Genomic DNA, 13498 nt, shown 5'->3' on the forward strand with positions numbered 1-13498 from the left:
TGGGGGCGACCCTCCCCAGGCGCGCGAGACCTCCTGCCCGGGATATGGCATCCACCTGCCACCACCCTGGATTCTCCATTGGTGGGGGCTAGGGTTCCAGCGAGCGGACCGTTTGCCCTGCCATCTCCCGCCCCCTTGCAGCTGCAGCTCGCACCACCCTCTCCCTGGCTTATCGTGTGCCAGCTACTCTCCCCACCGGGGATCCCCGCTCACATGCCCCGCCCCAACCCTCTACCTGGCCATAGATACAGGGGGGTTAGCCGTGTTAGCCTGTGGTAGCGAATTCAAAAAGGGTCCCGTAGCACCTTTACAACTATCCAATTTTATTGTGGCACAGGCTTCTGAGAATCAAGTTCTCTTCGGCAGATGGGTGGTACAGACACTGGTCAAATACAGAGGAGGAGGGGGGGAGGAGGGAGGGAGGGGGCGGGGAGGCAAGACGGGGTGTGTCGGATACATTTGTGGCAATGTGCAGGTGGGGAGATGTGACGGGAGTGTTGAGGGAGGGGCGGAGGACGAAGTCAGACTCGCAGACACAGAAAACAGTTGTTGTACATCTCGTTTTATTGCACTGGAAAGAGCGGGCTTGCGTTTAGGCTGGCGAGGGAGCTGGAGCATTCCACACAGCCCTCCTTCCCGCTCGGAGGGGCGGGGCTGGGATGCAGGCCGCGGCGCGACGGTGCTTCCTGGGCTGCAGCCAACCGTCCGTCAGAGATGTTTGGGGAGGGCGGGGCGCGGGGGAGCAGCCATGCCCTGGACGTGCCTGTGGGGGAAAAAGACACGTGTGGGCTTTGCCTCATTCCACTGGCAAGGCAAGCCCCACACTCCGCCATCCGGGGGGGGGTTGCACATGGTCGAGGGCAGCAGCTGATGCATGACGGTCTGGTGAGGATGCACTCGGCCTTGGCAAGCCTTTACCTTTAAGGGAGAGAATGAGCTGGTCACAACAAACACCTGGCCACATGTGGTTTTCGAGGCGCCTGCCTCTGAGGCAGCCAGGGGCGGCCATGGTTGCCCCCCACCCCTGCTGGGCCTCACCCAAAGCGGCAAGTGAGCGGGTGGGTTCAGGTGAATGGGCGGTTTGCGCTAATCTGCGGAATGCCCCCCCACCTCCTCCTTACCTGTCAGCGCTCCGTCGGTCATCACCAGGTGGGAGCGCCAGAGTCAGGGCACCTGCAAGGAAACGGGAGTGCATGCGGTTAATTTGCAAAGTGTCATTCCCTTCTGCCACGGAAGGGTTAGTTTGTTTGTGCTTAGTTAGAAGCAACTAGCATGCATCAGTTAGCTGTGGAGTCATTCTTTCTATCACGGTAGAAAGAGAGTTAGGCAGACATTTGCACCTCTTCCCCTTTATGCGAAGTTCCCCCAGTTTTTCGCAAAGTCCCCGGAGTGCATTCTGCGCCTGCCAATGTGAATGCCCTCAGCCCGTTTCGGTTTTCAAAGGGGCAATGCCACTCAGCAGACGGGCAGAGCCTCCGGCCGAGTGCTCACTTACCTGGGGGTTTGGGTGGCGCTGGCCGGATGTTTTGTAGGGCGCGGTCGCAGGTGATTGGGTGCAGAGAGGGGGGCTCGTCCACGCCGGGCGCGCACGCTGATTGGTCCCCGGGATAGTTCTCATCCTATGCTCCTTCGGGCCATAGGGGCGGGGCGAGGCGCTCAGAGAGGGGGCTGATTTTTCGCCGTTCCATGGACGCCTATGGGCTACGCCTTCTTTTTCCGTGGCGTAGCTTTTTTGCGCCGCTGTGGGCGTTCCCGCTTCTGGAGGAGCTTAGGGAGTGGACTAACTCTGACCCCGCCTTGCTCCCCGCCCCCCCTGCGTCGGCGTAGGGCTCTACGCCACTTCTGCGCCGCCGCCCGGGCGCCTGTGGCTTGCACCGGTGCTGGCCCGCCGGCGGGCCAGCGCCACGTCCCAGCGCGGGCGGAAGGCCACTTACGCGGGCGTACGGGCTAGATGCGCCCTCGCAAGCCTTAGTTCGGTTCCTGTTCACTTTCCGTGCCCTTCTTAGGATTGGGCTGCCCGTATGTGTTCTAAACCATAATCAGGAGTCTACTGGTTTGAATCCCACTACGGACATGAGCTCAGTAGGTGGCCTTGGGTCAGCCACTGCTCTCAGCCCCAGCTCCATTGTGGGGATAAGAATAACACTAACTTGTTCACTGCTCTGGGTGAGGCACTAATATGTGTAAAAGAGCGGTATATAAGCACAGTTATTATTATTATTTATATTTCCATGACGCCATCCCTTGACCTGTGAAATTAAGTATTTTGATAAATATGAAAGTGATACAAAATATAAATGCATTGCATAATGTGTGAGTGTACATATACAAACTTTAAAAATTGTATTGGATAATACCGCAAAGTATGATTACTGAGAAAGCTGCTTTCACTGCTTTCAGTGTGGAGAGCTGCTTGTAGATCAAAACAACCTGGCGAGCTGTCTTCATGCAGAGTGCACTTGATTCTCTTGGCTTTCAATTCTGCTTTCGTTCAGCATGGGTAAATCAATGTGTCAGCAGTAAACATTTGTATCACTCCTCTCTGAATGACCTTTTAAATTTTACTGCCTATCGTGTCAAAGCAATTAAAATTAACAATACTGTTACTAAGCTGTTAAGATCAATTAATGGCTTTTAGGCTTTATTTATTGATCTAGTGACATCTTCAAAACCCACTGGTAACAGACTATACATACTTCTCTTCTATCCACAATATATACACAAGGATTGATTACATATTCTTATCTTCTAAATTACATATTTAAATGACATATTCTTATCTCCTAAATTAATTAGTCAAACTCTTTACATCAAGGATTTGTGACAAGTTGTGGATAGACTATGCTTGGACAGAATGTACACTGAGAATAATGGACATCAAACAAATTGGAAACTAAATAAATCACTTTTACTTAACAAAAATTTCTTCTGAAGTCTCTTTAGAAATTAAACAATAGAAACAAATAAACTGTGTGGCATTCCTCAAATCCATGTGTAGGATGCTATGGAATTGGTACTTAGAGGGAAATTATTCTCCATTGCCTCCTGTCATGAAGAGCAAAAAGAAAACATTAGAAATGAAATTATATCTAGAATAAGAAAACTAGAAGATGAACACAAAAAAGGCCGCCCAATCTATAAACTTACTTGCTTGAAAATTAAAGGAAAAAACCTCCTCACATTCTATACAAGCTATTAAAGGCACCCAGGAAAAACTCAAACTAATTCTGTAAAGTCGAAGGCTTTCACGGCCGGAGAACGATGGTTGTTGTGGGTTTTCCGGGCTGTATTGCCGTGGTCTTGGCAATTTATTTTCTGAATACTACCAAACCATTTGTACATCAGACAATCCTGACACCAATCATATTTTAAATTATTTATCATCACAGGAAATTATTTGGAAAACAACTCACAAGAACATAAACAATATCTGGACCAACCAATCACAACAGAAGATGTTACAGTCACTATCAAATCCTTGAAAAAAATAATAAAGCTTCAGACAGGGATGGATTCCCTGCCAAATTTTTACAAAAAAATACATTCACCTACTTTCAACTCCACTAAATGCCACATGCAACTCTGTTATGATAGGAGGTAGCATCCCTCTATCTTGGTCAGAGGATGAAATAGTAGTTACTCCAAAAAAGGACAACGATATTACAAATACTAAATCTTCTCAACCAATACCCTTACTGAATCAAGACCAAAAGATCTTTACAAGCATATTTGCCAAAAGATTGTCTAAATTTAAATAACCAACTACATTCACCTTGACCAGACTGGCTTTATGCCAATAAGGAATCTTTTTGACAATACACGTAACACTTTAACTATAATTAATTTCTGTGAAGCATACAAAACCCCTGCATTACTTCTGGCCTTTGATATAGAGAAGGCATTTGATTAAGTGGAAATACCATATCTAAAACTTGTACTTCAAAAAATGGGTTTTGGTGACCAATTCTAAAATGCCATTAATGCTCTTTATCTTTCTCCAAAAGCTACAGTTAGGACTAACAATGTACATTCGATAGATATCCATATAGCAAGGGGAACTAGACAAGGCTGTCCCCTTTCCCCATTTCTGTTTGCCATAACGATAGACAGGGACGGTGCCACCGTTAGACCAACTAGGCAGCCACCTTGGGCACAGACCTCAAGAGGGGCATAGTTTTATACAGATTACTTTCTTGAAAAAAATGCAAATGAGAAAACCTATTGAGCACCCCCTAAATGACCCTGTCCACAGACATTAAGCAGCTCAAAAGCTCACCGTAACTTTATTTATTTATTTATTTATTTGATGTATACCCTGCCCTCCCCACAGATGGGCTAAGGGTGGCTAACAACATTAAAAAATACATTAAAATCACAGAAACATAAAATCAATAATATTTTTTAAAAAATGATTAAAATAGTCCAGGAGCAGGCTATTTAAACAAATATTGGGAGTCTGTATACAGGCATGGCAGATGGCTGAGGGTAGCTCCGGAAGAAATGGTGGTCTTAGATGGAAGAAGAAGGACACTCGATGGCACTCAGCCAAAGGCCCAGCAGAACATCTCCGTTTTACAAGCCCTGCAAAACTGTAACAGGTCCCACAGTGTCCAGATCTCCAGCAGGAGAGCATTCCACCAGGCCAGGGCCAGGGCAGAAAAACCACTCGCCCTGGTTGAGGCCAGATGGATGTCCTTTGGGCCAGGGACCACCAGGAGTTGCTTGTCTGCAGAGCACAACACCCTGCAGGGGACGTAATGGAAGAGGCGGTCCCGCAGGTATGGAGGTCCCAGTCCATGAAGGGCTTTAAATACCAAGGTTAACACCTTGAACCAGATCTGGAACTCCACTGGAAGCCAGTGCAGCTGGCACAGCACATGATGAATGTGCGCTTGGATGGGCGTTCCGGTAAGGATGCGTGCTGCTGCATTCTGGATCAGCTGTAACTTCCGGGTCAGACCCAAGGGCAGTCCAGGATAGAGTGAGTTGCAGTCGTCTAGCCTGGAGGTGACCGTTGCATGGATTACTGTGGCCAGGTCCTGTGGTGAAAGATAGGGCGCCAGTTGCCTGCCCTGTTGAAGATGGAAAAAGGCAGACCTGGCAACAGTCATGACCTGGGCCTCCATTGAAAGTGTAGCATCCAAGGTCACACCCAGACTCCTCACCATAAGGGAAGGTTTCAATTGTACCCCATCAATGGCTGGGAGCCGGTTCCCAGCTCGATTGCCCCATGATCCAGACACAAAACCTCTGTCTTCAGGGGATTCAATTTCAGGCGACTCTGATGTAACCATACCGTCACAGCCTCAAGACCCTTGACCAAGGAATCCAAAGCAAGATTGGACTGGCCATCTGTAATGATTCCAAGTAAATGTGTGCATGTATCTTTAAATGCTTGATGAGATAGGTGAAGAGTGCGGGGGGCGTGAAGGAGATGGATGAGTGAGTGATATGTGTCAGGCTATGGCATTCCAGACTTGATAGTCTGTTTCACTCCCTTCTGCAAGAAGACGAGGTCTTTTGATTTAGAAAGGTTTATTGTGAAAGACAGCATTCAAGCCCAGATGTGCATATTCCAGGATTAGAGATCCTGGCCGAGCAAAGCGTTGCTAGGAATGAATCATAGAGTAAAGGTTGTTACATTTCACACTCCCGGAGCCCAGCCTCCCCCCCCCCCCCCCGAGTTCATACAGAAAAACTTCTCAGAGGTGTGCTGAGCTGGCCAAGGTCGAAACAGCAGATAAGACAGGATCCTTTCCCATGGAATTGGCTCCTTGCAGGTATTGCCTGGAGGGAAAGAAGTCTAAACACTACACGATTAAATATGGCGTTACTTAGGTTAAAACAGTTTCTGACAATATGATTGGTTGAGGACTGAGAGGGTGGGTGGAGTGAATGCAGTTTGAGACTGAGAGTAGAGAGAAAATTTTTAGTCAAAAGAAAGGAGGCTAGCTGTGTGCTGCCTGAATATGTTGAAGTGTTTATGAGAGAAATATAACCTGTGTGGAACCTGAACTGTTCATGTTTGTGAAAGGACACTCAGTCAGGGAAAGAGAGGCCAGCTGTGTGAATGAGAGTAAATGAAGTAACTTTAAGAACCGAGAACTACGTTTATGAAACCGATACGCTACTCGACTAAATAAAAGTTTGTTTTTGTTTTGCTATATCCCAGTGTAGCTGTCATTGCTATATCCCATTCCTATCTTCAGGGCCACATAGAACCACGAAGGAGCCTGACGCTTAGGAACGTTACCAAAGGGAAATTTTAAATAAAATATCTTGGAATAAAATATTCCTGGTGGCAGCAGACTACCCAGAGGGTTAAGGGATAGATTAAAAGAAAAATCTACCCTAAAGAAAGTAAAGGTCATAACACCATCCATCAGCAGATAGAGCTGAGTGTCATCCGCATACTGGTGACAACCTAGCCCAAAGCTGCGGGCTAACCGGGAAAGGGGGCACATATAGATGTCAAATAGCATCGGGGAAAGAATTGCCCCCTGACGGATGCCACATACCAAAGAATGGTAAGCAGACATCTGTTCCTCGAGTGCCATCCTCTGTCCTAGACTGTGAAGGAAGGAGTTCAGCCATTGCAGGGCTGCTCCACAAATCCCCACATCGGCAAGGCAGTGGGTCAGATGATTATGACTGACCATGTCAAATGCTGCTGTAAGATCTAAAAGTATCAGCAGTGCCGAACCACTCCAGTCCAGGTGTCGCCACAGATCATCTGTGAGGGCAACCAGAACCGTCTCTGTACCATGGCCAGGCCTGAAGCTGGACTGGAATGAATCCAGGATAGAGGCATCACCCAGGTATACCTGCAGCCCTCTCAATTACCTTACCCAGGAATGGAATATTCGAAACTGGGTGATAATTGGCTGGATCAGCAGGATCCAGTGATGGTTTCTTTAATAAGGACCGCACCACTGCCTCTTTCAGTGAGTCTGGAAAAAACCCAGAACTCAGAGAAAGATTAATGATGTCAGCTAATGGTGTCCAAATCCCATCACCACCACTTTTCACCAGCCATGATGGGCATGGGTCCAGTGAGCTCGTGGTAGGTTTCACAGAATGCAGGACCCTGCCCACCTCCTCCTGGGACAGTGGCCTGAATTGATCTAATGTCAACCCTGAGGACGACCAAGGGGCCTCCAGTACACATACTGCATCAACTGTGGTGGACAGATCCTGGCGGAGTGCCAAGATATTATCTGCAAAATAGTCTCCAAAAGCCTCACAGCTTATTACCGAATTTACATTTTTATTTGTCCCATGTGTGAGGGACGTTAAAGACCAAATCACTCTGGAAAGTTGTGCTGGGCGAGAACTAGTGGACGCAGTGGAAGCTGCATAGTAGTCTCTGCAGCTTTCAGTGCCATCTCATAGGCCTTCATAAACGTCCTATAAGATGTTCTTATCACTTCATCATGGAGTCGCCGCCACACTTGCTCTAGCCATCTCAGCTCCCATTTGATTTGTCGTAGCTCATCAGTATACCAAGGAGCTACTCTAGTTCGGGGGCGGAGAGAGCAATCTCATCAATAGCTTCAGAGAAACGGGCATTCCAGTCCTCTATCAGCTCATCCAATGATCCACAAGGGGGCATCGGATCCTGCAGAGCATTCTGCAATTCAATTGGATCCATTTGACTCCATGGGCGAGCATAAATCAGCTCATCGCCCAAGCAGGAGGTGGTCATCGTGCCCAGACAAGCCCTCAGGATGAGGTGGTCTGACCATGGCACTGCTATAGCTTCATCCAGATCCACCTGTATCCCAAACCCAAAGATCAAATCCTGTGTGTGTCCTGCTCGATGTGTGGGCATTGATACAAACTGGGAGAGTCCTAATGCTGCCATGCAGGCTATCATGTCCATGGCCTGTGAGGAGGTAGCATCATCGGCATGAACATTGAAGTCTCCCAGGACCACAAGCCAGGGGTACTCCAAGGCCCAGCCAGCCACCGCCTCTAACAGGCCAGGCACAGCATCTGCTGGTGTGCTGGGCGATCGGTACACCAGACAGATGGCTATACTCTCCTCGGCATCCCACACCAGGCCCAGATAATCAATGCCAGCAATCTTTGGCAAGGGGAGCAGCCTGATGGAGAAAGACTCTCGAATGAGCACCACTACCCCAACAAGACATTTCCCAATATGTAAAACAAATAGGAGAAACCTGTACCATAAATGTGTTGGAATATATGTGTGTTGCAAGGTCTGAGATTCAGTCATTATGGGGTTAATGTGTTTACCTACCATGCTATTGTTTAGATTGACCTGGAAGGGGAACCTGGCTCAAAGCCAATAATCTGCAAGCCCGGGAAACTTGAGAGTGTTTGTAAACTGTTATTGGTCAACAGGTCAGGTGATTTTCTTTCAGGGTCAAGAAGACAGAGGAAGAAGAAGATTCTCCATTCAGTTATCACAGCTCTTTGTTTGTAACCAGTAGTGAGAATGTAGCTCCAGGCATTTGTTATTTTGTAGGCAATCCTGTTAACCTTTTTTCCTTTAGAAGTAAATGATTTTAAAAGCTAAACTCGTGTGCTGACTCTCTATTGATTCAAGATCCATTGCACCTCTGAAGAAAAGCTATTTTTTAACTTTCCCCCCCAACAAAGTGGACCAGTTGAAGTAATTATTAAGGTGAAAAAGATACTAGCGATTAATATATATTGTTCTTTGAATAACAGCAGTATGGTATGGCTTTGGATAGGCAATATGAGATCATTAACTCTCGAAAAAGGCAAACCTTATGAGTTATATCATCCCGCTTTCAGATAATACTGCCAGTCATTGCTGCATCTCAAAATAGTCTAGGAGACTCAAAGTTATCTCAGAAGTCTCAGTCAACTTGAGAGGAACAATCCTTACTGAAACGACTCCTTTTAGCTCTCCAGAGAGCCAGCTAAAAAGAAGAAAGCAAACAAAATTAAGTAACTGCAGACAAAAGTATCTCCTTTTCAAGTACAACATAATTCTCTCTCTCATTGTCTCACAGCAAACATGAGAAGGGGGTGGGAGTAGAAGACACTCTGTTGTGCCAGCCAGGAAAAAGGTGGGGAAATAGCTTCCAATGCTACAAAAAGAAACTTTTCAGCAACTTGAGGAAGCCAAGCAAGAAGTGAGAAGGAAAACAAAAGGGAAAAGGTGAGAAACTGCCTCCAGAGTGAAGAAAAAACCCCACTTCATAGAGCAAGAGGCAGAGTGGAAAACACTAAAATCTTCACAGCTATTCTGCTGTGTCTGGAAAGAAATGGGCAGAAGGTCAGCTTCATGACTGCAATAAAAGGGAGGAAAGTAGGGAAATTCTGCTGTAGCAATGCGCAGAGCATACTTGCTGCAGAGGAACAAGTGCAAGGAAAAATACCTCTGCACTAGAACCTACAACTATATAGTCAAGCTTTTAAGGTTTCCTCAAAATCTGAAAATCCTTTAAAGAGTTATAATGACCTCGTCCAATCCTTAAGGCCACTTTTGGTAGGTGCTCGAGAGGGAAAACTGGTCAAGACCAATTTGTCATCTAAACCTTGGTTTGATCAAAGCTGTATTTGTGCTAAAAATGCTTTAATCTATGCCTATAAGTTAGCACTGAGAGCTGATGAAAAGACCAGACAGGATGCATATCGTTCTCTTTCATTTTTAAAAAAGAAATATAAATCACTGGTTGCCCGCTGTAAGAAAGAACATACCAGAAAACTGTGGGCCAATATAATTGAAGCAGCTACGAGCAAAAACTCAGTGGTGTTCTGGAAACTAGTGTCAAACCGCGCCTCCACAGACGCCTCCCCCTTGGCTTCCTGTATCCCCCCAGATAAACGGACTTTTTTTCCAAAAAATGTATGATGATCTTATTCAACCCCCTCCTGCCCTAACAATAGAAAATCTGGCCAAATGCCCCCCAGTTCATGCCGAAGAGGTAAAAGCTTATATTAGCCAGTTAAAGAATGCAAAACCCCCTGGGCTTGATGGAATATCTCCAGAATTACTAAAAACAAATAAGGACTGGTGGGCAACTTTCCTAGCCTCCCTATTTACTTATATTGATGAAACCGGCTACATCCCCAATGATTGGGGAATGGCTATAGTAGTCCCCTTCCATAAGAAGGGAAAGAAGGAGGATCCATCCAATTATAGACCAATCAGCTTACTAAACATTGTAAGCAAGTTGTCTACAAAACATCTGCTGGAGAAATTTTTAGACTGGCTAGAACAGGAGGATATAATTGCTGATGAGCAAGCTGGGTTTAGAGCTGGCAGGTCAACAATAGATCACTGCCTAGTAATGCAACACCTTGTAGAGAAATACGCTACAGGAGACCAAGCATCACTTTACCGGGCATTTGTTGATTTAAAAGCAGCTTTTGACACAGTCTCTAGAAATAGACTTTGGAGGAAACTGCAGGCCTCCTCTATTGATAGGCGACTGCTGTCCCTTTTGGGGGCTATGCACAAGCAAACTGCCCTGAGTAAGGTGCAGCCAAATTGGGCATTTGACTGACCCCATTCAAACTTACAGGCAGGTGTGCCTTCTAGCCCCCTTTCTGTTTATCTTCTACATCAACAATTTGGTAAACCTTTTGAATGACCCTGGATTGCACCCTCCCAAATTAGCAAATAGGCACATTCATGTACTGCTCTATGCAGATGATGCTGTATTACTTTCTAGGACCCCCATAGGGCTGAAACGAGCTCTAAAAAATTCTCCCAATTCTGTGATACTGAACACCTTCTAACTAATTACCAAAAAACTAAGATCCTGGCTTTTGGTAAAAATCCAAAGATCAGACGATGGGAGCTTCAGGGGCATCAGTTAGAACAACTTACCAGCTTCAAATATTTGGGTGTAGTTTTGCAAGCCTCAGGTACCAAAACAACACATAGCAGCTTCATTGCTGATGTGGGAGAAAAAAACAGCACACGGTATACTGAAATTCTATCGATCACAAGGGGGGCAGGATGTACCGGCTGCACTCAGATTGTTTAAATCCAAACCATTGGCCCAATTACTATACGGATCATTCTTGGGGCTGCCATCCTCCTCTTTCTGTCAACTTGAGAGAGTGCAGTCCAAATTCCTTAGAGCCCTATTACAAGTGCCCAAATGCATGCCTAACTCATGGGTTAGACTGGAAACAGGAATGTTAAGGGTAGAGGCCAGAATCACCATCCTTTCAATTTTCAAAAGGGTGTCAGGACGTCTAAACCCGCAACGTCTGCTCCCTCTGTTATTCCAAGACAAATTTCAATCTAATTGGCAAAAGGCGACTCTGAAATCCCTGGGAAAATTGGGTCTTTCCCCTCAAAGTTTGCGAGTCATGGGGTTAGACCGAGCAAAATCACTCATTAAGCAGAGAGTGACAGACATTGAAAGACAAACATTTTCTTAGAGCACCAGGTTTTATTTCTTCAGATACTACTAAATATATTGCCGCTCCTGCAGCCTATTTTTACTTTCTTGAATCCAGTAACTCCAGAAGGGCATTTGCTTTAGCTAGAAGTTCAACTCTACCCTCTGCCGTCCTGGAAGGAAAGTTTAAAGCTGTCGATGTATTGTCGAAGGCTTTCACGGCCGGAGAACGATGGTTGTTGGGGGTTTTCCGGGCTGTATTGCCGTGGTCTTGGCATTGTAGTTCCTGACGTTTCGCCAGCAGCTGTGGCTGGCATCTTCAGAGGTGTAGCACCAAAAGACAGAGATCTCTCAGTGTCACAGTGTGGAAAAGATGTAGGTCATTTGTATCTACTCAGGAGGGGTGGGGTTGAGCTGAGTCATTCTGTAAGAGTTTCCCAGGGTGTGGAATGCATTCCTCCTATCCTGCTTTGCTCCTATCCCCTAAGAGAAACTGACTCAATGGAGCACATCTTCTTTAACTGCCCAAGTCACAGTAAAATTAGAGCGGAAACCATCAGTCCATTAGTAGAAAGATTCCTTGGAAGTTCAAATAAAATCAAACTTGATTATCTTTTGTCTGATCGGAATCGCCAGACACCACATCAAGTAGCAAGATTCTGTGCCCAGGTCTACAAGCAACGTAAATTGCATAAGGCAGCTTAAACTACTAATTTATGATGATCTTATTTTTTTACTCTTATATTTATTCATCGTTCTTCCCCAGTATCCAGTCTCGACTGTTTTTAAACTGATTTGCAAATGGTTTTGTATGTACTGGTCGCAGACTGTAATAATAAACTTGACTTGACTATCTCTGCACTAAGAACAGCAGAAATACCTGAACCTACTTCATGGGGTGAATTATCCTAGCTACCACCTGAAGAAGCTGAGAAATGGAGAAAAGTAAAAATATTTACCCTTCCAACGTAAAGATACACTAAGAGATCCGAAAGGCAGATTCATATTTATTAAAGGCACTATAGAAAACCAAACTTACACATTTGGCTCAATTTATGCCCCAAACCAAGACAGCCTAATGAAATTCTAAAACAAAGTTCATTAGAATACACATGTATCACTTAGTATAATGTGCTCTAAACCATATTTTCATGACAAACCCACAGAAACAGCAGCAAAAAATAGAAACAGAAGGATTAAAAGTATCCTGCTCACCAGGTTGGAGGCAAGTTCTGACGACAACAGGGCCAACAACAAAGATTCTCAGGTCAAACTCCATGGTCAAGTAACAGATTCCCAAATCAAAGACTGTGACCCACCAAGGCTCAGGCAGCCAGAACCAGAGAGCTCACCAACAGCCAAGTCCTGAATACCACAATTGTGACTAGCTAATCCCATGCTAGCTGAGGCCTTATAAAGGGAGTTTCTCCTACAGGTGAGGCTGGGTTCATTAAGCTTCTTTCTCCAAGCTGGCTCATCTCTGCTACTCAGGAGGAGTAGATCAGATCCTGTACTGGCTCTCCTGACATTTCCTCAGCAGGGGGAAGCCCGTGGGCTGCCAGGCATGTGCTCCTGTGCTTGGTCCATGCCTCTGCCCTTACCCTCAGCCTTCGCTGCTCCTGGGGTTCTTTGGGAGGCAGTGGCAGTTCTGGCAGCAGGCAGGTCCATGCTAAGGCTGCCTGGCTTGATGACACTGTGGTTGCTAACCCTCCTGGAGATCCCCACAAATTACAACTGATCTCCAAATGACAGGTTTTAACATTCTCCGAGACATGGAGGCTTCTTAGGCTGGCCTATGTGGAATTATACCCCACATAGGTACTACCTGACAATTGATGCCAACCCACCTAGAGAACTCCGAGAGTTACAAATTATACCCCACTGAGGACCCTCCATATTATGATTACCGTACCTGGAGATCTCCTTCCATTTCAGCTGAACTCCATATGTCCTATTTTACCTAAATTGGAGACAATGGTGGTACTGGGTATTGGCAACTGAGTGTCTGAAGCACCTCCTTACAGTAGTTCCCAACTTGGGGTTTCAGGGGGCTTATATTTTCACCATTTCCTTATTCAAAGCCAAGTCTAATACAGGGTGCTTGGAGGGAGGCCACATACGAGGCCTTAGGTCCAGAACGAGAG

The 13498-nt window shown here is 46.1% G+C and overlaps 1 long non-coding RNA gene across 1 annotated transcript; it reads right to left on the minus strand.

Annotated features, from left to right (window-relative positions):
- Nucleotides 1–546: 546 nt before the first annotated feature.
- LOC129332758 (uncharacterized) lies at nt 547–1718 on the minus strand. Its single transcript, XR_008597336.1, has 3 exons — nt 1496–1718; nt 1122–1173; nt 547–763 (listed from the first exon to the last, which is right to left on the minus strand). It is a non-coding gene; the product is annotated as an uncharacterized LOC129332758 (long non-coding RNA).
- Between the last annotated feature and the right edge of the window lie 11780 nt (nt 1719–13498).

The sequence above is a fragment of the Eublepharis macularius genome, chromosome 6 (genome assembly GCF_028583425.1).
Source record: "Eublepharis macularius isolate TG4126 chromosome 6, MPM_Emac_v1.0, whole genome shotgun sequence".
NCBI classification, from domain to species: Eukaryota; Metazoa; Chordata; class Lepidosauria; order Squamata; family Eublepharidae; genus Eublepharis; species Eublepharis macularius.